The 25,653-nt window shown below is 46.7% G+C and overlaps 1 long non-coding RNA gene across 7 annotated transcripts in view; it reads right to left on the bottom strand.

Moving 5' to 3' along the window:
• The window catches only part of LOC306657372, a 64,185-nt gene extending 42,097 nt beyond the window's left edge, over positions 1 to 22,088 (bottom strand). For all 7 annotated transcript variants that reach the window (XR_013762770.1, XR_013762771.1, XR_013762772.1 and 4 more), the window contains exon 1: positions 21,880 to 22,088. This is a non-coding gene — a long non-coding RNA (uncharacterized lncRNA). The remainder of the gene's footprint in view (positions 1 to 21,879) is intronic.
• Positions 22,089 to 25,653: the final 3,565 nt, after the last annotated feature.

Raw genomic sequence — 25,653 nt, 5'->3', positions numbered from 1 at the left:
AACCTTTTAGGTAAAGACTTGGGGGTCAATATCGTGGGGTATGCAGGCCATGCAGCTCTAGCATAGCTACTCTACCCTGCTCTTGTGGAGTAAAGACAACCACGGGACAAGGAATGAGTGTGGCTACACATCAACAAAACTTTACTGAGGGACATGGACACTTGACTTTCACATCAAGTTTACATGCTGTGAAATATTATTCTTAAATCAGATGCGGTGGCACATGCCTGTAATCCCAGCGACTTGGGAGGCTGAGGCAAGAAGATTGCAAATTCAAAGCCAGCCTCAGCAATTTAGTGAGACCCTATGCAACTTGGTGAGACTCTGTCTCAAAATAAAAAGGACTGTGGATGTGGCTCAGTGGTTAAGTGCCCCGGGTTTAACCCTGGTACCAAAAAAAAAAAGAAGAAGAAGAAAAGAAATATTATTCTTCTGATTTTTTTCAACCATTCAAAAATATAAGTCATTCTTAGTTCATGAGCTGTACAAAAACAAAAGACGAGAAAGATTTAGCTCATACACCATAGTTTATTAACCTATTTCAAAGGGTCCTATTTGGGAGAGAAAAACTTACAGGGTAGATTGTCTGATTTAGCTCCACAAAGAGTCCTAAATATATGAACTGTGGTTAATACCTTGCATATACACAGCACTATAATATTAACAAAACACATCTATGGTCTTATTCAAAACCCACTGCCACCCTGTGAGTAAGGTTTAGGTTAACATCTAGATGGAAAAACTGAGGGTCAGATCTGCATAGCCAGAAGCACACGGTAAGTAGGACCCAAGTTCACACACATATTCCACCTCCAAAGATGGAGTTCTTCACACTCCATCTTGGAGAAGGTTAGATTGTTGATTCACTTCATCAAGTACTTATAAGGACTTTGGAGGCAGTATATGGCAGCTAAGACCTGGGCAAAGACGCAGAAGCAGGAGACTCAGGGCCTCTTGGCTGTTCCTATTTTCCTTAAGGTCAAGGACACACAGGAAACTGATAGTTAATCTTCTCATCAGGAGCAGGATTTGCCCTACCCAAGGGCACAGAAGAAGCCAAGTCCTAGAGTTGGGTGTGATAACCCAGCCCCGGTCACCATGGCTGATGCTTGGATTCGTAAACCTCCAGAAGCTCAGCAAGTTTCTCTGGAGATTCAGAGGTCAGTCAAAGATCTTTCTCAGATGTCCGACCCAGAATTTCCACAGTGGAGTAGGCTCCACCCAGGAGAACACCCTACCCCAGACATTCTTCCACCTGAGAATCACTTCTGTTTTATGCCATTCTTTAGATAAGTCACTGGACACAGCATGCAGGTATAGGTTCTTATCTCCACTGTGGTGCCACACTGTGGTCTGACTTTTGGCTAGTCATTTCCTGTTTCCATGTCATATTTGATCTGTAAGACAGGGTAGTAATGGCCATGCAGTAAGGACTTGATGAAATGGGTGTGTTCAGGTAGCATCTAACATCATGCCTGTGACACAGTCCGATCTCAAGTGTGGCAGTGACTTCATCTTTTTTTCTTCTTGTCTTTGCTGTCCTGTCTGCCCAGGAAGCTTTTCTTGCCACCATGATCTTTCTGGGAAAACTTCCCTAACCCTCAACCTGTTATATACACATTCTTTCAGGTGGTCACACCCTTACAGGACAATGGGTTGAATAGTGTCCTCCCAAAAAAGACACATGGAAGTCATAAGCCCCATAGAGAGCATGCGACCTTACTTAGAAATAGAATTTTGGCAGAAGTAATAAAGTGAAATGAAGCCATTAAGGAGAGTCCAATATGACTGGAGTCCTTATAAAAAATGGATATGTGGATACAGAAATACACACAAAGTATAGACATGGGAGAAGATGCCATGTGACTAGAGTAACATCTGTAAGCAAAGAAGCTCGAAGGAATGCTGCCAAACACCAGAAGTTAGAAGAACAAGGAAGATTCTTCCTAGGGGGTCAGCAGAGATGTGTGGATCTGCTGACAACTTGACATTGAACTTCTAGCCTCCAGAACTATGAGATAATGCATTTCTGTTGTTTTAGGCCACTCGCTTTGGGCAGTCTGAAGAAAACAATATAGGCAAGCTCTCACTGACACTTCCCTGTGGCACAGAACTTTTCTTTACACACCTGTCTCACTACTAGGTAGCACACTTATCTCTGTGTCCACAGGCATATCCCCTAGGTCTGCTGGGAGACGGTTGGCCATTGCTCCTTAACTGAATTAAAGTTCTTTCGCCCTACACTCTGTAAGTGCACGTAATGGCTTTGTCGTTTGTTTTAGCCAGCTTTTTTGCTGCTGTGACCAAAAGACCTGATGAGAACAATTAGAGGAGGAAAAGTTTATTTTAAGGCTCACTGTTTCAGAGGTCTCAGAACATCATGCAGAATGCTATGGCGGAAAAATACGCTGTTCGGGACATGGAACCAGGAAACGAAGAGAAAAAAAGAGACTGATTTCCTCACCAGGAACAAAATATAAACCCCAAGGGCACACCCCCGTCTATCCATCTCCTCCAGCCACACCCTACCTGCCTACACTTACCACCCAATTAATCCCTATGGAAGGATTAGGAATTAGATTAAGGATCTCATAACCCAATCATTTCACCTCCAAACGTTCTTGCATTGTCTCACACATGAGCTTTTGGGGAACACCTCATATCTAAACCATAAGCTTGGCCCAGTGATATTACATCTTCAGGAGGCCAAAGTTGGGTTATTTTTTCTGTTTCTGTGTCCTACAAATTAAATCCTCAACTAGGAAAGGCTCAGTGGTCAGCCACGAGGTCTGCTCTCTCTTGAATTTATAACTCTCTGCTCCTACTTCTTTCTCATCTCAAGCTGGGCTGGCTGCTGCCTGGCCCTGTGGCACCTTCAACATCCCTTGCTCAATTGGTCTCCCATCAGCAGTTCCCTTTCTCCCAAGAACAGCCAAGAAAAAGTTGAAATGCTCAAAAATACCTTTTATCAAGAGAAAAAAAAGCCAATGGAAAAGGAAGTAGAAATGGAAGCCTTAAAGCAAACAGGTAAAATGGCCCAGAGTTCCATCCTCAGCACCAGCCCACAAACAAGACACCAGCCTCCCACTTCCCATCCCCACCTGTGGCCCAGGTGGGAACCTTAAACCAAGTTGTTCGTCCTTCTAAAAATCAAGAGAGAGTTAGGTCCTCTTTGCTGCCACATCTGGTGGGTGTTGCTTCCCAGTTGTGACCTCCAGCTTCAGACTCCTTGAAATGCACCCGAGCCCCTCTGGGTTCCTCTGAGATCTGCTCTGGGCTCTGCTTTGCTGAGTGTGAAGGAAGCCCTCACCCCGATCTGGCTGGACCATTCCAGCCTTTCCACCTCTCAACAGTCAGCAGTTCCAGGAAGCCCCTCTTTCCATTGGCCCCCTTCTCTACTTTTTGCAGATGCTTGTTACATATTCACCAATTTTTGTCAAGATCAGGTCTGCCTTCATTCTAAGTAAAGAAAGTGACTTCGTTTATTTATTTAACAAATATTTATTACAATTAAAGTTTGAATGGTTTCCTCCAAAAGATGTTGAAGTCCTAAGCTCCAGTACCTGTGAGTGTGACCTGATTTGAAAGTAGGAGTTTTGCAGATGATCCAGTTAAACTGAGGTCATTGGGGTAGGCCTTAATTCAATGTGACTGGTGTCATTATAAAAAGGGAAAGTTCGGACACAGACACATACAGAGGGAAGAAAATGTGAAGACCAGGAAGAATGTCATCTATCAGCCAAGGAATGTCTGAGGCCACCACAAGCTAGAAAGGTCTGGAACAGATCCCCCCTCTCAGCCCTCAGAAGAAACCAATCCTACCAGCACCTTGACCTTGGAATTCTAGCCTCCAAAACTGCGAGGCAACTTATTTCTGTTGGTTAAACAACACAGTTTGGCGGGGGGCAGGAGTGGGTTATGGCAGTTCAACGCTAGGAAACGAACACTACTAGGAGTCAAGTACCTTCTAAGATCAAAACTCCATGGCTTCCTAGAATTTATGTTCTTGAAGGAGACAACAGAACAAGAAACCAAGACCCAAATGTGCAGAATACTAGGTGACAGCAAGTACAGTGGAGAAAAATAAAAGTGAGAAAGGAATTGAAGAGTGCCGGGGATGGGAAGTGTTGCCATAGAAAACAACTCTCTCTGCCGAGGGCTGTCCGCCAAGACCATGTTGGAGCAAAGACCTGAAAGAGGTGAAGGAGGGACCCAAAGAGATACCCACAGCTCTGTGGTCCAAGTAGAGGAAACAGCACAAGCACTGAGTGCCACTCATATGCCACAGCATGCAGCGGGGGTCAGGCAGGAGGGGAAGGGTTGCTGGGACAGCCTGGAGTGCATGTTCTGACATTTCTGACATCGGCTCTTGGTGAGATGATGTGCAGACTGTAAAACTGCGGAGAACCTTCACTATGAATGACGCCTTTTCAATAAGTCTGTAACTGATGATTGATTGTGCAAGTGTGGTAAGAGTGTCAACTCATTTCGTCTGTTGTTTGAGTTACACTATGATTTTTATAAACTTATTGTGTCATTTTCCCCATTTTTAATCAATGTCAGAGCCCTCTAAAATGGAAGAAGAGGCCCTGCCCTCTCTGACCTCTGAGGTCCTGATACCCAGGTCTGGCAATGGGTTCTGGCAGTGAAAGAAAAACAATGTGCAGTCATCGCCCTGGAGAATAAGAGGCCTCAGTAGGGGAAGGGGGAATGTAAACAAACCAGTCAATTCGATGTTGTAAATACTCTGTGAGGAGCTTAAGAGAGGCCTTTGGAGAGCTTGTGAGTGAAAAAAAAAAAAAAAAAAAAAAAAAAATTTAGTACCCGAGGATCTACAGGCAAAATTCTATATAGACTAGTTGTTTCCAGTTACCATGGCGCATTACTTGTTCAGTCAGGCCTGATTTAAAGCACAAATCTATCCCGTGTGGCTTCATTCCCCTCTGAATGACAGGGTTTCCTTACCCAGCACCCTTTGGGGTGAACTTCTTAAAAACAAGTAGGAAAAATCTTCAGCCAAAGGAGGTTGCAAAGTCCTAAATCTCTTACACTCCCAGGTCCTCAGCTGAATCCTGGGTCTACTCCTGAGCAGCACGCCCAGATGCTGACCAGCCTCCCCTTGACCTCACCATCTCCCTCTGCATCTCCTACCTTGGTGCCTCCTCACTGCCAAAGTCATCGAGCCTCTTCCCTCACCTGCCCCCACTTCCTCACCACCCCCCTTCCCTGGCCTACCCATCCTGCTTGGTTCTGTCTCCAGAATTCTGGCAAAACCCTAGGCCAAGTCGTCAAGCCCCTGAGGATTTTTGTTTCGGCTTTTCGTTAGCTTCCTGCCCTGGTTACTGACCACGGCACATGGACCATGGCCTCCTCCTGAAGGTTCCTCCTTCCACTTTCCAGATGAATCCTTGGTACAGCTCCTCTGCCCTAGGCCACTCTTGCGGTCTTCTTCTTTCCTTCCCTTCCTCTTCTCCCCTCAACTGTGGGAATTCCCTAAACCCCATCCAGTCCCTCTTGATCCACCATGCTCCTCTGTCGACACTCTCATTCCCTCATTCCCACAGCTTTAGCCCTCCTTTTCCGTCAGCTGCTCCACCCCTTGCTGGTCAGATAAATGGACAATCTACTGCTATTTTTTTTTAACACAACTGCCTCAAACTCGACATCTCTCAGTACGAACACAATGTCTTACTCTCCAAATCGTCCCCCATGGCTACTCATTCGTATTGCCACAGTCCTCTCTCCCCAAGACTGCACACACACTCACACACACACACACACGTGTCACCAGGCACACCTTCCTCCTGTCATAAGACCTTTACATGGAAAGCCCTCTTCCTTTGGCTTCTGCTAACTCTGCTTCTATCACCCTCAGTTCTTTGCCCAAATATTATTGGGAAAACCTTTTCTCCCTCTCTGACTATAAAATTCACAATCTGTTGTAGGAGCTCAGAGTCCCCTTGCTCCTCTCCAGGACTTACCAGAGTTGAAATTTTACATTGTTTAATGAATGGATTGATGTCTGCCTCCCCCACCCGTTATCTCCAGGAAAGTAGAACTGTGTCTGCTTTTGCTCATCACTATATTCTCTGCCTCTAGCATGGTATCTAACACTCCACAAATGCTCAATAAATATTTGTTTTCAAAAATGGCTTTCCTTATACCACTCTCTATAGCAGACTTTATTTTGCAAAGATGCTCACAACAACATTTCTGGTCCTGCACGCTCTTCCTCCATCAAGAGGTGGTCTCTGCTTCCTCTTGCCTTGAATTTGGACAAAACTTTGTAACTGCCTTGATGAACTGTGATCAGTGGGTAGGATGCTTCAGGACTTCTTACACTGGTAGGAAAGGCATCGCAGCTTCCTGGCTGTCCTGGGATGGTTACTCTTAAAACCCAGTTGCCATGCTATGAGCAAACCAGGTCTATGTGGAGAGGTCAAGAGCACGTTCTGGAGACACAGCTGACTGCCAGCATCATATGCAAACACCTAAGTAGACAAGTCTTCAGGATGAGTCCAGCCACAGTCACCAAGACCTCCAAGTCTTCTAGCTGAGGTCCCAGACACTGGAGAGCAGAGACAAAGTGCTCCTGCTGTACCAAGTCCAAATCACTGACACCCTGAGTTTGTGAGCATGACAAATGGTTGTTTTATGCCTCTAGGCTTTGAGGTGGCTCCCACTGAAGTACCTCCCACTATCTCTAGGACCCAGTCTGAGATACTTGGCTTGGCCTTCCGGACCCTCACAACCTGGTTCCAAATCTTTGTCTTCATTTCTGACCCTCTAGAGAAAACTTCGGTTCCTGTCGGATCGACTGTGCATTGTCTATCAGCGTCCTCCATCCTTCCTCCCATCACTCTGTCCACACTGCGGTCCATGCCTGGGGGCGCCTCGTGGTGCAGCCTCACCAAATTTGTTTGTCACTCAAGACTCAGCTGTCAGAACCCCTTCCCCAAAGCCTCTAGGAGCCTCCCCGTTAAACACTGCTCCCAATCTCTTTGGCATTTAGACCTGTCATTATCTGTCTCAAACATTTTCTAAAAGGAAAAAATCAGGATTCATGGTCTTACATTGTTAATAATCTGTGCTTTTACTGTCATGGATAGTTTATAAAGAAGCTAAAACTTAAATCCACCAATTTATATACTTAACTTTGCCTTCACTGCAAAGTATAAGTTCAAAAACCTCATGGATACTATAGTTAGCCCCTTTTACAGATGAGAGACTGAGGTTTAGAAAGATTCAGTAAATTGCCTACAGTCACATGCTTAATATTTGGGAGAACTGCAAATTAAATCTAAATCCTTAATTACTGCTTCACCTGGTCATTAAGCATGTACCATCTTGTATTATGTTTTCATATTTCATTTTTTCTTTTATATACCAGTTCTTCTTGACAAAAAAAGGAATGCATGTGCACGATCATAAAAACATAGCACAAAAAATGTGATATAAATATTGGTCCCTCTCCAAACCCAAGCTCCATTCATTCCCGACTCAGGCAGCAACAGATCTCTATATAGTTCCAGAAATATTATGTGTACACATAGGCATCCCTGTGTTATACAAATGGAGCATACTATTGACAACCATTCTCCTTTTATCTCTTTCCACAAGCATTCCATGTTGACATCTGTATAAGTCTCTCTATTCTTTTTCTCAGCAGCCTAATGTTCTGTGCTGAGATATTTAACAAGTTCACTGTGGATGAACCTGTGGTAGACAGAAACTAGAGAAAGACAGAGGGGGATGCAGGGTTCCATGGAAAACTACAGTGAAACGAGAAGGGCCAAGGCCAGACAAGTAGCGCTGAAGGAGGAAGTGCCTGATTCCCAGGGACGTTGCAAAGAAAAAGAAAGCCTGGCTGGGGAGTAGATGTGAAAGCAGAGGAGGCTCTGAATACAGTGTGTGAAAGGGGGGCAAAGAGAAGTGGGGGGAAGAGGCTACTGAGCTCCGACTCAGGGGTGAAAAATTGCTTCTACCCTCTTCCCCCATGACTTCACCGTCATTTCTTATTCTCTGTCCTCTTTTGCCAAACCCACCATTAAAAAAAAAAAACAAAACAAAAAAAACAAAAAACTACCCCACCCCAAAGAAAACAAACATGTTACTATTTATTCATTCAGGAAGGCCCACTGGACACAATAGACAGCAACGCCAGGCTAATTAAATGAAATGGGGTAGGTGTAATTCAAAACGCCTCAGGAAAACATAATCTGCCACCAAAAAAATTCCCACCGTTCAGACCACAGGGAAATCAAACCAGCCTCCCTCCCAGGTTCCCAAGCAGAAAGGCTGGGACTCAGGGCAGTGAGACAAGAGAAGGTCAACGTTCTCCTCCCTCCCTTCCCAGCTCTGTGCACCCCCGGGCCCCCACGCCCCTCTGAGCCTGCTAACTGACATATCAAGAGCTGCTCCCTTTGTCGGCTGGATTGTTCAGCTAATTCGCCCATGGAAAAGGGTCCGGTTCAGATTCCAGGCTGAGGCAACCAGACACTCACTGCAGATCCAAGCCTGAGGATTGTATCTCTTTCACCACTTCCAGACACACAAACTGCATCCCTTCTCCCCATGGCACTTTCCACTCAGCCGGGGAGGGACCCAGGGGTGCTCCAAGAGAGAGTCACCTCTGAATTTAGGTGTAGACGGAGTGATGAAGTGAGCGCAACTTTAAGGATGCTCTCCTGGGTGACAAGGACCTCTCCCTCACCAGCCGCCGCCGGGACCCACCCTGGTTCATGTCTGCTGCGCACAATGCAAGTTTGGGTCAATTTTTTGATCTCTAATGTCTTCATCTCCTAATCTGTAAAATGGGGAAATTACCCCTCTCCCAAATGGGAGCACCCTTGGAAAGTACTCAGCATCCAGTAGGTGCTCCAAAAGTGTGGCTCTGTTCCCTTCCGCAGAGAAAGGGTCTTCATCCAGCTGCTCCAAACCAGCTCCAGGGCTCCTTCCCAATGTCCAGTGTAAAAGTGGGTGACCTCATGCAAAGGGTGATTGATGGGTACTAGGTAGGCCCTCCCCCACCCCGTTCAAAACAGTCCCCACCTCCCTGGTGCCAACGTCTAAAATACATCTGTCGTGACTCAGCTTTTAGGACCCACGGGCTCTCAGGACCCGTTAACTGCAGTGGCTCTCAGCCCCAGTTTCTCCCATTTGCAGAGGGGACGAGTGTGCTGATAACCTGAAAATGCAGCTCTCCCTGGAAAGGAGGTCAAGGTCCATCCTCAGAAGCAGAGCACACTGGGACCCTCATTCCCTCTTTGTCAGGGCCAGATAAGAGCCACAGCCAGAGGCTTTGGGGCTAGGAATAGCTCTTTCTCCACTCCTCTCCTCCCCAGCCCTCTCCACCCTGGGTGGAGCCAGTCCCAGGCACTTGACCTCGCCTCTGGGCTCTAGTTTCCAGCTATTTCATCACCTCTGGGTCCCTTCTCTGAACCCTCTCCAGGTTCCCCTTGTGCCTCTCGAGCTGCCCATCAGTCAACACCATCGTTCCTGCTCTGCACAGATGACTGTACTCGGAGCTGGACGAGGGACCGCAGCCAGTCTGCCAGAGTGGACAGAGTATCCTGGGGAGATGACCTCACGAGCCCTCCTCGGGGAGTATTTTTAGGCACCACTTCCCTCCTCCCCGTCCCGCTCAGCTGAACTTCCAGTTGCAGCGCAGAACTTTCCCAAATCTCTAAAGGCAAGGTCATCCTGACTGGTTTCCAAAAGCTCAACTACAACGACCCCTCCACTCAACTCCTCACCCTTTCCATGACCCTTCTTTTTCCAAAAATAAGGTTTGATTCCCGCTTGCAGATATCCAGGAGTTCCAACATCTCCCCATTGGCAACGGTTCCACTTCTGTGGCTGTGCCCCTTCTTTATGTGACTGGGCCCCTTCTTTATGTGACTGTGATGTGGTTTCGTTTGTTGCTAATCTAGGTACAAGTCACATAACCTGGAATCCAGTGAGCAAGCCTTCTCCCCAGGGTGTGCAGAGACTCACATCCTCTCTGACAATTCCAAGTCAGTAGCATCCAGAGATCTTGGGCTCAAAGAAGCAGCAACCCACAGTGATAAGGACTTGAGGTTGGGTCCCAGGGTGTCAGGGGCTTCCTGTAGTCTCTCTTTCACTTTGTCTTTCTTTGGAGAAGTTGTTTACTCTAATTTCTCTGCATGGTCTTGGATAATTCACAAATAGATCCAACTATACCAATAATATGCAAGTTGGGGATAAATTGCTTGATCTATTTTTGCCCTCAACTCCTAATCTGTAGAATGGGGGAAATTATCCTTCTCCCAAATGAGAGCACCCATGGAAAATTCTTGGCACCCTGTAGGTGCTCTGTTAAGTATGACTCTGTTCCCTCCCACCAGAGAGTGTACCCACCTACTCCATACCCACTCCAGTCCTTCTTTCCAGGATCCAGTAAAAAAGGGGGTGGTCTCTCAAGACCCTGAGATAGAAGGGATTCCAATGTTACCAGACCTGGCGCCCCATCTCCTCCTCCTCATCATGCTCTGCCTTTTTGTCCCTACACACCTGATCTAAACTGGGCTCTGAGAAAACCAGGCCTGTAATGATAAATACTAACAACTGAGAAAGCCCTTCACCATTGGGACAAAGCGGGAGGAAGGGACAGTTCAGGCTAGAAAGGTCCAGTCTTGCCCTCACACCTCCCCCAACTCCAAGAAGCCAGGGAGCCCACCGAGAGTGCCTCCGTATGTATACAGCCAGTGGAGAACATTGCTAGGTGAACAGCTGGCACTCAACAAATACTTGCTGCTTCTTCCTGGATGGTCAATGCTACTCACATCCAGAACAGGCTGGAGTGGGAGGAGGCAGAGCTTTACCTGGGCCCTACTCAGTTGTATAGGATTTGAATCTGTGGCAAACCAGGGGCAGTTCGGCTAAGTTCAGAGCTTGGTATTGAGCACAACTCAAGAGTCTCAGGTGACAGATTTGTGTGTCTCCTCTGTGATATTCTTTCCCAGAATAGCTTCTGCCCACCCCACCCCTGCCCACATTCACTGACAGTCTCTAGATCAAAGGCTCCATGGTGAGCAGTCCCCATCCCAGATCCTAAAGGCTCTCTTGCACCTCTGAGTACCCTCTCCAAGCACTTTGCTCAGGGCTCTGGAAGGACTCTTATCTCCCACCACCATAGTACAGGCGGACCCCCAGGGTGGCAGACCTTTTTGGCAGCCATTAGGAACATAGCTGCGTCTCGTGGGTTTGCACAGTCAGAGCCTCCTGGCAGGAAGCCCAGACAGGCGACTGGAAGATGGCATCCTCCAGGGAAGATGGTCAAGAGGACTGATCCGCACAGCATATAGGAGACATTCCCCAGGGGTCCCAAAACCCATCTAAGAGAAATTAGAAGGGCCCTGGGTAGAGTTCCCAAAGACAAATCAGAGCAGGGATGTGGGGACAGTCTGTAACCCAGAGTTCCCCCAATCAGGTGTAACCCAGCAGACAGAATTGCATGGATGTGTTCGAGGCCCCTGCCAGGAATATGTGCCACATCACAACCTCCAGTCAGACCATCCTCAGATGTTCTCTGAACTCCCTCGCCCACAACAGAGGTAGAGGGCAGAGCCCAGTTCTGAAGAAGAGACCTCTCACCTGAGAATGTTCAGATTACTGAGATCAAAATGGCAAAGGAAGTCGAAGGCAGATGGCCAAGGCACATATAGCATAGGGGCCGAGCTGGTGAACCCCAGCTTCAGGCTACCTGTCGCAGGTCTCAGCTCTGCTGCTCGCCTACCCAGCTCTCACCCTTCCATGCTTCAGTTTCCCCATCTGCTTCATTTTCCCAAAATGAGGATGACAATGCTGATCCTTCAGTTTTATTGCATGCCTTACATGAGTTTATATGCATAGAACGCAACATGTCTGCTCACAGCCATTGTTATTATTCAGAAAAATACCCAAACCAGAAAATTCCAGGTGGAACTTGATGTCATTGTGAAGGCTTTAAGAAAGAAATGCCAGGGAGGGGTGAGAAAAGGAAGAGTCATATAGGACATATAAGGAAACCCCCCGAATACATGCTGAAGTGAGAACAAGCAAGGAGGAAAATGTGAATTTTATGATTCCATCTGAGAAAAATAAATAAAATACAAAGATTTAAATATAGCACATTTTATACAAGAAATACTTGTGGAAGTGGTAAGAGGATTGGGGCAGTGGGATGAGCAAAAGGAGAAAGGCTGCTTGTCACTATAAGCCCTTTCGTGTTCTATAGTTTTCCCATGGGTATATAGTGCTTTTTATTTTTAAAAATATTAGGCAGATGATGGATGGATGGATACATGTAAAAATGGATGGATGGGTAGGTGGGTGGATAGATGGGAAAGTGGGTGGAAGGGGGTGATAAATGAGGAAAAATCTAAGACAATTGCTTAAACCCATTGTTGTGACTGGCTCTGTTATGCCAACCACTACAGAACGTGACGGTGAGTCTACCTTGTTTTCAATGCCGGGAATAAGAAAAAGAAAAGGAACCCCCGAAGTTTACCGTTGGGTCTATTAGAAACCCTTTACTCAATCACACCAACTGCCCCCTCCATCTCACATGTCAAATCATTTATAAAGAGGGAAGGGCAAAGGAAGGTGCCCTGGTCACCTGGGAAGATACAGGAAGTAGCGCCATTGGGTGGAATAGGGACAAGGCAGTAGTGAGAGGGCCAGCTGTGCAGAATGTCTAAGAAATTGTCCCTCAATGGAAAGCTCCTTCAGGACTCCATGATGGCTGATCCCATCATCGTGACAAGCACTGGAGGAACAAGAAGTGGCCCCTGGGGCTGGGATGGTGAAGTGCTTGCCTAGTACATGTGGGACACTGGGTTCCATCCTCAGCACCCCAAATAAATAAATAAAGATATTGTGTTCATCTACAACTAAATATATATATATATATATATTTTTTTTTTTTTTTTTTTTTTTTTTTTTTTTAGTAGCCCCAGTGAGGCATCTCCTGTGGGAATTGAGTTCCAAAGTCAGTGTCCAGGGGAAAAACTCCCAGTGGTCAAGATAAGCTTTCGATTTCCCTCCATTGGAGAGCACACACCACCTCTCAGCATCTGTTTTGACCTCAATGTAGGAAGAGATCCATTCCTTTGAGAATATAGCCAGCTAGTGGCTCAACTGTGGTTACAGCCCATAGTGAGAACACCAGAGTCGTCCACCTGCTGAGCTGTTGCCGCAAGGTGATGCACCTGGGGACAGAGACCAGGAGGCAGTGGGAGATTAACAGCACCCATCTCCATCTCAAGCTCACATCACTGTGCGCACCAGTCCGATTTACCCACTCTTTCTCACTCTTTGATTATGTATATTTAACTCCCTATTATTCAGTGTGACTCCCTTTCCATGGCTGTTCATTGCCTAATGACTGAAATAAAGCATCTAATAGGGAGAGGTAGCTGATCCAGAACCACCACCTCATGGGGAAAAAAGAGCGTAGAAGAAAAGGAAGTGCTGGGCTCAAGGTCTACCTCAGTGGTAGAGTGCTTGCCGAGCATGCGAGAGACCCTGGGTTCCACCCAAAGCATCACACAATATAAATAAACTCTATCATACTCAGTGACCAAAATCATTTTTAAATAAAGGAGGCAAATATTTACTCTTGTGGATGAACCTGAGTTTCTACAGCTGGAGGTCAGCTGGATCTAGAAGATTCTAGACTAAGTTATGCCCGGCAGAGAGGACAGATGAGACTGTGTCTTCTATCCCTAATTAGAATGAACAGAATAAGCAAGTACCCACCATTTGAACCGTGAGAACAGAAAGAAATCGCTCAGCATCGTCTCAGAGCCATTGATTTTCCTCCAGAAGCCCAGAGGAGGTTCAGAGGGACAAAGAGAAGCATATACTGCATCCCTGCCACGCGGCAGGCAGACGGTGGGATCAGGGCTGGTCTATTATGAATAATGCTGCTATGAACTTTCATGTTCGAATCTTTGTGTGGACAAGTCTGCTCTCCTGGGTGTATATACCTAGGCATGCAATCACTGGATCTTACAGTAAGTTTGTTTAACCTTTGGGGAATGGTCCACTTGTTTTCCACGGGGGCTGCACCATTTCACATTCCCACCAGCATGAGTGAGGACATAAAGTTTCTGCACATCCTTGCCAACAGTCCTCGTTATTACCATCTGGCTTTTTGCTTTTAACCATCTCTTGAGGGGGAAGTGATATCTCATTGCAGTTTTAATTCGCATTTCTTGGACAGCAAATGCCGTTGAACATATTTCATGCATTTATTGACCATTTATATGTCATCTTTGGGGAAATGTGCATTCAGATCCATTGCCCATTTTTATGGGGTTTTTATTGAGCTATAAGAATTCTTTATATATTACAGATAAGTCCCTTATCCAAAATATGATTTGCAAAATATTTACTCCCATTCTGTAGGTTCTCCTTTCAGCTTCTTGAAGGTGTCCTTTGAAGCACAGAAGGTTTTAATTTTAGTGAAATCCATTTTAACTCTTTAACTCTTGTCTGTGTGTTCACTTGTCTATATGATCAGGATATTTTATCTTGTTGTCCCAACTAATAATGAGTGTTCACGAGTTGTGTTCTCCACATTAAAAGGCAGAACAGAAAATGAACCAAAAGGAAGCCAACAAGCCAGATGAGATGGTAGTAACATTTTGTTTGGGAAGACAGGAATGCATAGTGGAGAAGAGAAGGGGTCTTGATTGAGAGATGTGGGTTCAAACCCCAAACTCTACCACTTCCTACAAATTATGTGACTTCAGATAAGTTGCTAACTTCTCTAAAGCTTAGTGTCAAAATAGGTAAATATAAAATAGGTATAATAATGCCCACTGTAAGCTCGGGGCACGGCTAGTGGCCAAATAAAATCAGACAGAAAGTGGTGGAAGCAAGCTTTATTGGAATTTGGCTCTCGGGTGAAATTCCCAGCCAACCCCGCACCCCCCCCCCCCGCCCGCCCCACAGGTCAGGGTAGGGGCCAGAGAAAATCACACATGGCCCTAATGCCCAGGGTCTTTATAGGCCGGAATGGGCTGAGGGCCTGCTGAGTGACAGGTAATTAAGGGTCAGTGGAGTTTTCCTGCCCTTTTAATTGGTCGCTGTGTGGCGCGCTGCCCTTTGCCTCAGTTGCTCTGCACTCCCTCTTATAGTCACCCAAATTCGGCCATAACATCCACTTTAAAGGGTTTGGGTGAGGATAAGGAGATTCTGCATGTGAGGGTTTAGTAGAGGACCTAGCACTCAGCAATAATTAGCTTAATTGTGGGCTTTTATTTTTCTTGGAATTAAATGAACTTTATATGGTAAACACCAGTTATCTCATGCACTAATGGGTAGTATAGGCTTGATTTTAAGATTTAAAATATACAGAGCTCTATCCTTAAAGATTCTAACTGCAAATGCCCCACAGTATGAATTTCATATAATAAAACTATTGATGATGAAAAAAAGAGAGCAAAACTCCCATTTTATCCAACCTCTTCATGCTTCAAAGCAGAGAAGAGACTTGCCTCAAGTCACCAGGGGACTGGTAAGTACCATCCCACACCCCTTATGCAGTTTCCTGCTAAGGTCAAGCGATTCAACTAAGCATCAGTGTTGGCAGCTAAGCAAGGCAGGCACCTGCAGGGGCAAACTCCTCCACTTCTGGGGAGAAAGTTGCCTTCCACCTTTAAAAGACTGTAAATGCACCTCAAAGTTGTTCTTCCTTTTTGTTGCAGTTGAAACTCTGGAGAAATTCAGGAAGACCAGACAAGGTCACCAAATCACTCTAACTCATTCTTTTAGGCAGCCTTGAGTAAACTCAGCTCATTGTAATACTGAATTGATCATGCCCAGGGCATTTGTGACTACCATCTTTCCTTTTTAAACATGTGATCTATAACCTTAAACTGAATGTGCTCAGAAATATGTCTGCCATCTTTCCTGTCTGAACATGTGCTCTATGACTTTACACTCAGCATGCTCGGAAAAGTACACCATAAACTGAGCATGCTCAGAAACGTGCCCACCCCTGCATGTGCTTTCCCATATGAACATGTATAGGCACCCCAAATATAACCCCCATGCTTCTCCCGTGTTGGAGGAGAGCACTTGGAAAATAACCCCAATGATATCCTTATCTGCTGCAGGTAATAAATCTTCCTACACTCTTATCTCCTGGTTGTGCTTTTGGGCTTTGCACTCACCAAGATGCAAACTCACTGCATTTGGTTACACTAGGTCTGACATATCTTCAATACGTGAAAATATTTCCCTGGATGAACTATGAATCTGGTTAAATGTGAAGATTCACAAGTATTTATTTTTTTTCTTTTGAATCCAATTTGGTGTTTGGCAACACAACTAGATGAAATATTGCTGATCTGCCCCAGACCCACCTCCTCCCTGACATACACTGGACACCACACTGAGTTCTGTGCAAAAGAAAACCAGACTCCCTGACCTCTGAGATCTGACAGGAAGTCTGGCCGAGCTACCTCCAGGCTTCAGGAATGGAGGGCAGAAGAGAGGAGAGGCAGGAGGGACCAACACAGAAAGGGAGAGCGGTGGGGTGAGGGGCGGGGGGTGGGGACTGGGAGGAGTGTGGACATTAACTAGTAAAGATCCTGCTGGGTGTCCTAGGCTGCGTGGAGGTAGGGGCAATTGTGAATTTGAGTGCTGTTTACACTTCTCCTTTAATGCTAATCATGTGTTGGTTCAAGTGCAGCTTTGCCTTGGGGTTACAACCTTGAGTTGAGATTGAGTCTCACTCCTAATGATAAACATATCAAATCCTAAAACCACTTTGTTGATTCTTAGGCCCTGCAGGTGGCCCCATAAGACCAAACCTTGGGAAAACACTAGCTTTCAAAACTCTTGCACAAGCAGATCACCTCCCACCCCTACCTACCCCCACCTGGATTGGCAAATTGTGCTTCTCTGCTATGGACATCATTGGTCTCCAAGTCTCAATAGGCAGGTCCAGGTAACTTCACTGAGAGATGGTAAGACCAAATACAAGCAGAATTCCCTTTAAAGCTGACCTGGGGCCTTCCTGTAGGAGGTATGGTTTGCCAGTCCTAAAATCTGCCCTGTGAGTGAATATAATCATGGAATTAAGAAGCCAGAAAAAAGGCACATTTCTCCAAAGAGAAAAACCTTCTAATAACTAGGCTGGGGAGGCCGGAGGATCCTCCTTTCTCTTCATGCCTTTATCAGTCTTTGCACCTTCACGTTTCCTAGATTAATAGCTCTTTGGGGTGATGGGGTGGGGATCATAACTCTTCCCAAAGCTTCTCTTTCCCACCCCTCCAGTTTCTGGAGGAGAAAGCCCTGGGGCTCAGAAACCAGAAAGGGAGCAACTGAAACCCCTAAAGTAGTTCCCCAGAAAGGCGGGCTGAGCCCTGGGGAGGCCGCTCCCCTCCCCCAAGCCCAGGCCTGGCCCCAGCCTCACTCCCCCACTGCCTGGGAGAGCTAAAACAAACAGTCTTTGGAAATTCAGTGAAAGGAAAGGCTGAGTCAGGCCTTCTGTTTAAACAGTCCCCACCTGTGCGCCCTCCTCCCCGGCCCACCCTGCTTCCCCCACTTCCCTTTCTCTTTTCTTTCCTTTTCCCCTTTGTTGCTCATTTTCAAAAGGGCAGAGTTGACAGCTTTGCCTTGAGCAAAGCCTGGTCCTGCTGACCCGGCTCTCCGTCCCTCCTCCAGCCCCGGCTGGCCTCCCACCCCGGGGCTGCACGTGGCTGTCTGGCCTACAGAGGAGGCGGAAAGAAGAGAGAAGGGCCTTAGATCCCTCGAAAGTGCCCCATCAGCCTGGTCTGGCCCCAGCTCCCAGCTCTCAACTCAGCAGGCCCCGCCCAGGCACCCCTCTGCCCATCAGGGACTCATCTGCCCAGCAGATGCCTGGGCAGGAGAGAGCAGATCTAGTGGAACCTGACAGAGGATAAGCCTTCTAGTGACTGGAGCCCTCAGTGACCCCATAAACTTGACGCTAAGTGTAAAAATAACTTCTTAACATATGAGGAGATGAATTTCTTGCCCACTTTCAAAACTGAGGGAAAGGAATGCTTCCAAAGCCTCAGAGAGCCGTGAGCCTTGAATGTGGATGAAGAGATCAACATGACCCTCTCTCATGCGGAAGCAAAAGTGAGGTGACAACTCCCTCAATGACGGGCTGTCCAGGAAGAGTGAGCTAGAACCCCCTTTTCCAACGCACCTCTCACACCAGGCACATCCCACTCCATCCAACCTCTTCTAAACTCTGTGGGGGCCCCTGCCTTGCGAGCTGAACTGTGAGAGTGTCCGCACACCTGACAGCAGGGAAATACATACCTGCCACTGTGAGCACGTGCACATGGAGGCATGCGCACACATCTAACCAATGGTCTCCCCCAAACTAAGTGCCTCTCTCACCTGAGGGTGCCACGCCTCACCCGTTTCTTTTCTCGTTTTATACATTAAGATGGGAAAGAAGAAAGAACAGGTTGTCATCCTTCCAAAGATTTTCAAACATATGACCAAAGAAAACATGCCACTGACTGAGACCTTGGAAACACCACCAACCTCCCTCATTCGTCCAACTGATATTTGTTCTGCAAGAACATCAGAAGTGTCACTCCAGGTCAGACCAAAGTTACCTTGCAACCCAATGCTGCCAGCTCCCTGGGGCAGGCGGCCACATCCCTAGCAGCACAGGCTGGGGCCGTGGTTCCCAGCCCACGTTCCCGACCTTCAGGCCAGCCTCCAACCCTGCATGTGTACTCTCGATTTTTCTGCCCGGGGTATCCACACTGACCGGGCAGTGATGACCAGGTGGCTCCGAGTCAACTCCGTCGTTTAACTCCGTTTGAGCAGGTTTTGTCCGCTGTGGGTTAAGAGGACGGAGGTGCGCTTCACAGAAGGGGACACACTCAGTGGTCCACGTGAAGTCAGAATCATGAAGAGATCTCCTCTCCAGGATCGCAGCACTGAAAGGAACTCCAGAGAATCATGGGACAGATGCCAAAAGATAGTATCGACTGCGTTGTCACCAACAGTGACTCATTAAGCCCTATCTTAGGTTCTTAAAAATAATCGTATGAAGCATGTTTTCGATATTATGCCACAAATAGAAAAAGGTTGGAAACTAGTGGGTTTGGAGCATATTCCGATCCCATCACCCTCAAGCAAGCTTTTTTGGGATCCACTTGTACTACCTTTGAAAGATAATAATATCTACTCAATGTATTAATGGGCCTGGAAAGTGTGTGTCCTTTTACATTCTTTTCTATAAGCTCCCATTTTATGCCCCTAGGGATGCTCCTTTCTCATAAGGAAGGAATTGAAAATCACATCCAGGTGGACCCCATTTCATCTTCCAAAAGCCTCATAAATATGAACCGTATGATTCCTCAGCCTCCCCACTTCCAGGGTGAGGAATTTTCTATAAAAGTAGATGGCAGGTCTCCCATGAGCTAGATCACCTGGGGACCATCTATTCTTTTTATTCAAGACCAGAATGAGTTTGTACCACAGCTGCAGAACACCAACTCCTGGTCTCAATGTCCCTTTTGCCAAAACTCACTGACGGGCCCCTCTCTGTCACAGCTAATGGCCCTGTCTCCAGACAATGGTCTGCAAAGACTCTTAGTTTCTGTTTCTAGGCTGCAACACTCCAATAAAAGTTAAAGAAATCTTGCCTGACCCTAAAAGTCAAGATGAAAAAGTTCCCACCTCTCAAATAGGTGCAATAAACTTAACATATATTTTTAATTATAAAAGCAATACAAGTTCACTGTAGAAACCTGGGAAATTGAGAGAAAGCAACAAGAAAACCAAATTCCCTCATATTCTCTGCATATATCTGTATGTAGATATTTTAACACAATCAGGCTCACACTGCAAAATACGCCACCTACATTTTGGGCGCAGTAATAAGACATGAACATTTCAACAAAGACGTTCCCCTTGACCAAACTTAAGCCAGGATAACTGTTTTAATCAGTTTTTTCACTGCTGTGACTAAAGGACCCAACCAGAACAACTGTAGAAGAGGAGAAATTTCTTTGAGATCTCATGGTTTCAGAGGCCTCAGCCCATAGACAGCAGGCTCCATTCCTCAGGGCTCAAGGTGAGGCAGAGCAACACGACAGAAGAGGGTGGCAGAGGGAAGCAGCTCACACGATGATCAGGAAGCAGAGAGAGGCCTCCGCTTGCCAGACACAAATATATACCCCAAAGCCACGCCCCCAATTCCCCACCTCTTCCAGCCACACCCCATCTGCCTTCAATTGCCACTCAATTAATCCCATCAGGTGATTAATTCACTGATTGTGTTAAGTTGTAACCCAGTTATTTTTTTTTCTCTGAACCTTCTTGCACTGTCTCACACACAAGCTTCCAAACCTCACATCCAAACCATAACAATAACTTTCAGCCCTGGAGGCTTTGACCTTGGCATCTGTCCTTGTCAATCCTCTATCACCCAGGTGCATTGAGTATCTTCCTTAGTCCATTTAGAAAGAATCCCCTAGCCTTGACATCTCATCAAATTCCCCGTCTGCCCCTTTGGTTTCTGATCACTCTGGCCTGGCTTCAGCAAGCATCCAGTCTAGTGTCCTTAGCCAGAATTCCCCCTTCCTCCTGATGCCTCTTAGTAATTTTCCATCCACTGACCCCACCCCACTCTGCTCCAAGGCTATAAAGCCCCATTGGTCTGTGTTGTACTCAAAACTAAGAGCCCGGTTCTGTACTGAGGTCTCTCATTCCCTAGCTATGCCTGAATGGAATCTGTTTTTACCGTATCACCACTGCCTAGCTCTTGTTTGCTCTAGCGATTGTCTCCTGTCATTTATGTGCATTTCCTCCAACATAATTGTTCATGGCAACTGACATTCTACCATGTGGATGTATCCTGATTTTTTAAACTGATCCTTTTTTATTTGTGGTTTAGTCCATTTTTTAATTTTTCAAACTGTCTTCTTAAAAAACATCACATAGTACGCCATGATGGAAAAGGTTATCAAATTTAAAATGACTCATAGAATGCTAATTTCATGACTGTGTGACAAGTATCTAATTGACATCCATTTAAGCTGATGACTTTACCAGTAGCAATGACAGAAACAAACAGAAAGTTCTCAATTCCTATGAGGCCCTAAAGATAGTGCTGCTTCAGTGGGTTTGGAGATGAAAGTACATCAACCAACTGCACAGACTTTACCAAATCTAAAATATATGCATGGGAAGATGCACCACTGAGTTAGGGTCCCACTGAGAAAGAAGATATCATCATTTGTAAACAGCACTTGGGTTATTTCAGAGTCCCAAATCCAAGGAAGAAAGTCTCGCTGAAGAGATGCTGGCCAGGAACAGAATCCATGAGCCACTGGGTGGCAAGCAGTCCTCCCTAGAACCCAGGCCTATTTTTGGAACACTGAGAACAAATATTTCATGACCATGATGAACACCAAGCTGGCGTCCCTGGGGAAAACGAGGCTGGGATTGCCACGTCACGGCCATTTCACTAGACCGCCTGTTATCTTGAAATGATGCAACGGGCCTGTGGACCCAGCACGTACCCTGCAACCTCCACTCCCTGACCTGGACAGGGAAGTGTTCCATCCATCCTCCTGTGCGCTTGCAGAGAGTTCTCTCTGCCCGAAACACCCTTGCCTTCTCAGGGAGAATCTTCCGGAGCCCCTGAGGAGGAGAGGCAGCCTCCAGAACAAAGCCTCCTGGACCCGCCCCTCGCCCCCACCCTCAGTGTAAACCAAACCTCTTCACCAGAGCGGCTTGGTAAAGACAGAATCCTGGAAGAGGGCTACTCGCCTGGTGTTGCCACCTCCAGGAGCCAGAATCTTGATGATCAAGCAAGCTTCCGCCGTCTGGTAACTACACCCTTTAACTGTGACACCTGACACTGACCTTTCTGAAGATGGTAAAAGGATTTCATGAGAACGGCGGAGCCCAGAGAGGTTAACAGCTTGAAAATGTCAGCTTCATTCTCCACTGCGCCACCCAAGGCTGGTGTTCTCTAGGCGTGGCCAGCTCCCCCCCACCCTCTGCTCCAGGAGGACCCTCAACCTCAGGGAGCAGCTGAGCAGGCCTGACCTTCTGGCCTCCAAGTTGTCCTCGCCTGCACATCTCACATCCCCAGCTCTCAAAGTTTATTTTTAAAACCTGCTCTAAAAATAAATAAATAAATACACCCTGCCTTCCTAACAACACGTGCAAATCACAAGGCCCTGTTGGTTCAACCCAGCAGCTTTCTCTCTAACCTGGGCTTTGAGATCTCAGACAGCCACTGTTCTCCACTGCCTGGTTTGGAGGATCCTTTCTAATTCTTTTTGGCGGGAAAGAGAAGTTCCTACCTGGAGACTTGGCTGGGAAGAATGGGCTGTTCATCTCAGGACCCATAGCAACTTAGGAGCATTACTGTTGAACGACTTCATATTGGTTTGCTTGCAGACACCAGAAATCGTAATCACACTGTGGGGGTTTTGTTTGTTTTTTTGTTTGGTTTGGCTTAGTACTGGGAACTGAATCCAAAGGTGCTTTACCACTGAGCTACATCCCCAGTCCTTTTCTTTTTTTTTTTAAATTACATTACTTCATTTTATTTGTTCTAAGTAGTTGTACATGACATTAGAATGCATTTATACATTTTGATAGATCATACATAAATAGAATGTAATCTCTCATTTTTCTGATTGTACATGTTGTAGGATCACATCAGTCATGCAGTCATACATGTACATGAGGTAATAATATCTGTTTCACTCTTCTATTAAAAAAAAAGTCCTCTTCTTTTTGTGACAGCATCTTTCTTAGTTGCTGAGGCTGGCCTCGAACTTGCAATCCTCCTGCCTCAACCTCCAGAGTTGCTGGGATTACAGATGGTGCTACTGCACCTAGCACACTACATTTTAATTCAGAATTTCCATCCCTGTGTGGCAGTTACTGGAACCCTGGGGCCACATCCAAACTATCTTCAAATTCACAGCAATGAGCTCAGGGCCTGCAGCCCCCAATAAGTAATAGTTTAGATGAATAAATGAATGAATGAGGTTGACACACACTGGCTATGATGTGGAGCATGACCCAGGACACTGGAGATTCATTAATCACACCTGCATGACCCTCTCTCCACTATGTTCCAGCCTCAGGTGCTCACCAGCCACTGCAAGTCCCTTCCCTTCTTTGGAAGATAGCCTATCCTTAGCTGCCTCTGCCACCTCATTTCCTTAACTCAGTCATCTGGGTCACACAATAGAACCTTCTCTGTTGGGTGCCAGGGTTGCTTCTTACTGTCACCCCTGTAGTCATCTTTCTCAACAGAAAGTATGTCATGGCACCCAGAGATATAAGGTTTAATCCCCCGTGTGATGACTTCTGTCTGTAATTACCAGATGTAGCAGTCAGGATGGACAAGCAGGTTGTGCTCTGTAACAAACAACCCTCCAAGGCTTTAATCAACCCAGGTTAGTTAGACATACTGCAGTGGATGTCTCCTTCCTCCAAGATCCAGGCTGGTGGGGCAGCCACAGCTCAGACCTTGTTCGTGTCAGTGATGAAGGACATAAGGGAACGAGCATGGCCAGTCCCACACCACCTCTTAAGCATTTGACAGGAAGGGATATACATGCATTGGCCAAAGTAAGTCATCCACCACATCTGAATTAAAGTGTATAGAAAAAAGTTAAATCACCGGGCACAGTGGAGCATGCCTGTAATCCCTGCAGCTTGTGAGCTTGAGGCAGGAGGATAACAAGTTCAAAACCAGCCTCAGCAATGGCGAGGCACTAAGCAACTGAGTGAGACCCTGTCTCTACATAAAATACAAAACAGGGCTGGGGACGTGGCTCAGTGGTTTAGTGACCCTGAGTTCAACCCCCAGTACCCACCCACCCCCTAAAAAAAAAGAAAAAGAAAAAAGGTAACTCTACCCCCTGCCCGTGAATAGCCCTGAGGACCACTACTTAGTGTGTCTTCCATAGAGTAGGAACTCAATTAATCTATGTTTGACAGGGAGAAAAAACATTTACTTACCCCCAAGGGCAAGGGTAAAGAGGAGAAGGTTGTTTTATAGAAAGGAAATGAAGCATGCAGAGAGAAGGCAAATAAGGACTGAGTTGCTCTATGTTTAAAAAAAAGAAAGAAAGAAAGAAAAGGCTGGGGGAAAGGTTCAGGAGTCCTGAGTGGAAGAAGGAAGCTTGGACTTTATCTAGGGATAGGGAAATAGGAACCGAAGGGGTAGAGAGTAGAAAGAGAGAAAAAAAGGTGGTGGTTGGTTGACGTGGAGGTGGTTAGAGGACATCTAGAAAGCTCTGCTCTATGTGATATAATATGCCCTCTTCTGGCAGGTCCTCCAACGTTGGGAGCATGACTTGTGGGATTGCAAAGTGACAACATGCTGAGGCTAGTCTTGGGGCAGGCACAAGGCGAGGCCAGAGGCTGCCAAGAAGATCCTATTACTGTCTGCAGGCCAAAGTCAAGTTTCATTCTGTTTTGTGTTCCTGATCTGGCTCCGGCTAATCTCTCTTCACCCTCTATGACACCCCAGCTCCCTCCAGGGCATGCAGGCCCTACCCCATCATCCCCCAAGGGCTGCTTGGCACTTGCCCACCATGCCGCCAGGCTTCTTGGACTGCCCACCTCCTAAGCCCCCGCTGTGACTGCCCACCGTCCACCTCCCCACCTCTCCAAGTCCTCCTGTTCCACCAAGCTACATCTAGAGGCCACCGAATCCCTTGACTCACTAAGATAAGGCACTCATCCCCCTCTGGCCACAGCCATCCCCTTCATGAAGAATGCCACCATACTGAAAGCCTTTGTTGACATGCTAGCTCCCCTGAAAGACAGAGAGATCCTTGAGGGTAGGGGAAAGTTTCTGCTAAGCCTGACTTTTTGACCCCAACTCCCATGACGGCATCAAGTAACAACCCAACAACACTGCAAGTAGTAATAACAGGGACAAGTGGCATTTCCTGAGCCCTCACATGCAAAACACCACCTGCTGAAAAACCACCCTGCTGAGCATTACTACTAGCTCCTTACCAATGGAAAACTGGAGGCCCAGAAAGTAAGTAAGCAACCCAAAACCAGCAGCTCTGGAGTCGGGTCGGCCTCATTTTGAGCACCTTCTTTATCACTTTACCTGTGTATGGTTAACTCAGTGATCAACAGCTTCTCCATAGTTAGCAGCACATACTTACTTCCTGGTGGAGCTGAGCACTGAGATGAGACGAAGTCTTCCTGAGTCCAAAATTACGTCCTTAAGACCAATGTCTTAACCACTCGGCCATCCTGGTGCATGCCCCATTATGTTCAAAAGCCCAAGGTGCTCATGGCAGAGACCACTTTACTTTCACCAGACCATCATGTCTCATCCCTGGGGCACATTTCCAGCCTCCTGAATGTCAGGTGTAGCCATGTGCCCAGCACTAGAGGAAGGAATGTGGGCAGGAGTAAAGAGCGTCACCTACAGGCTGAGGCTAGGAGATGGTCCCCTTCAGCCCCCTCCTCCCACCAGCCCTGCCATGGTGGGCATACTAGGCTCCAGTGGAGGACGCAGGGCTGTGGATGAAAAGAGACACTAGGCAGCTCATGACTTCAGAAAGCAGAGGCCCCTCCCCGCAACCCCAGCCTTCCTCCCTGTAAGAAATAAACACTTAGCATGTGAAGCCACTGAGTTTTGGG

This window comes from Sciurus vulgaris, assembly GCF_902686455.1.
Source record: "Sciurus vulgaris genome assembly, chromosome: 3".
In the NCBI taxonomy this organism is placed as follows: Eukaryota; Metazoa; Chordata; class Mammalia; order Rodentia; family Sciuridae; genus Sciurus; species Sciurus vulgaris.
The sequence above is the reverse complement of the archived record's forward strand: the minus strand, read 5'-3'. Positions and strand labels throughout refer to the sequence as shown.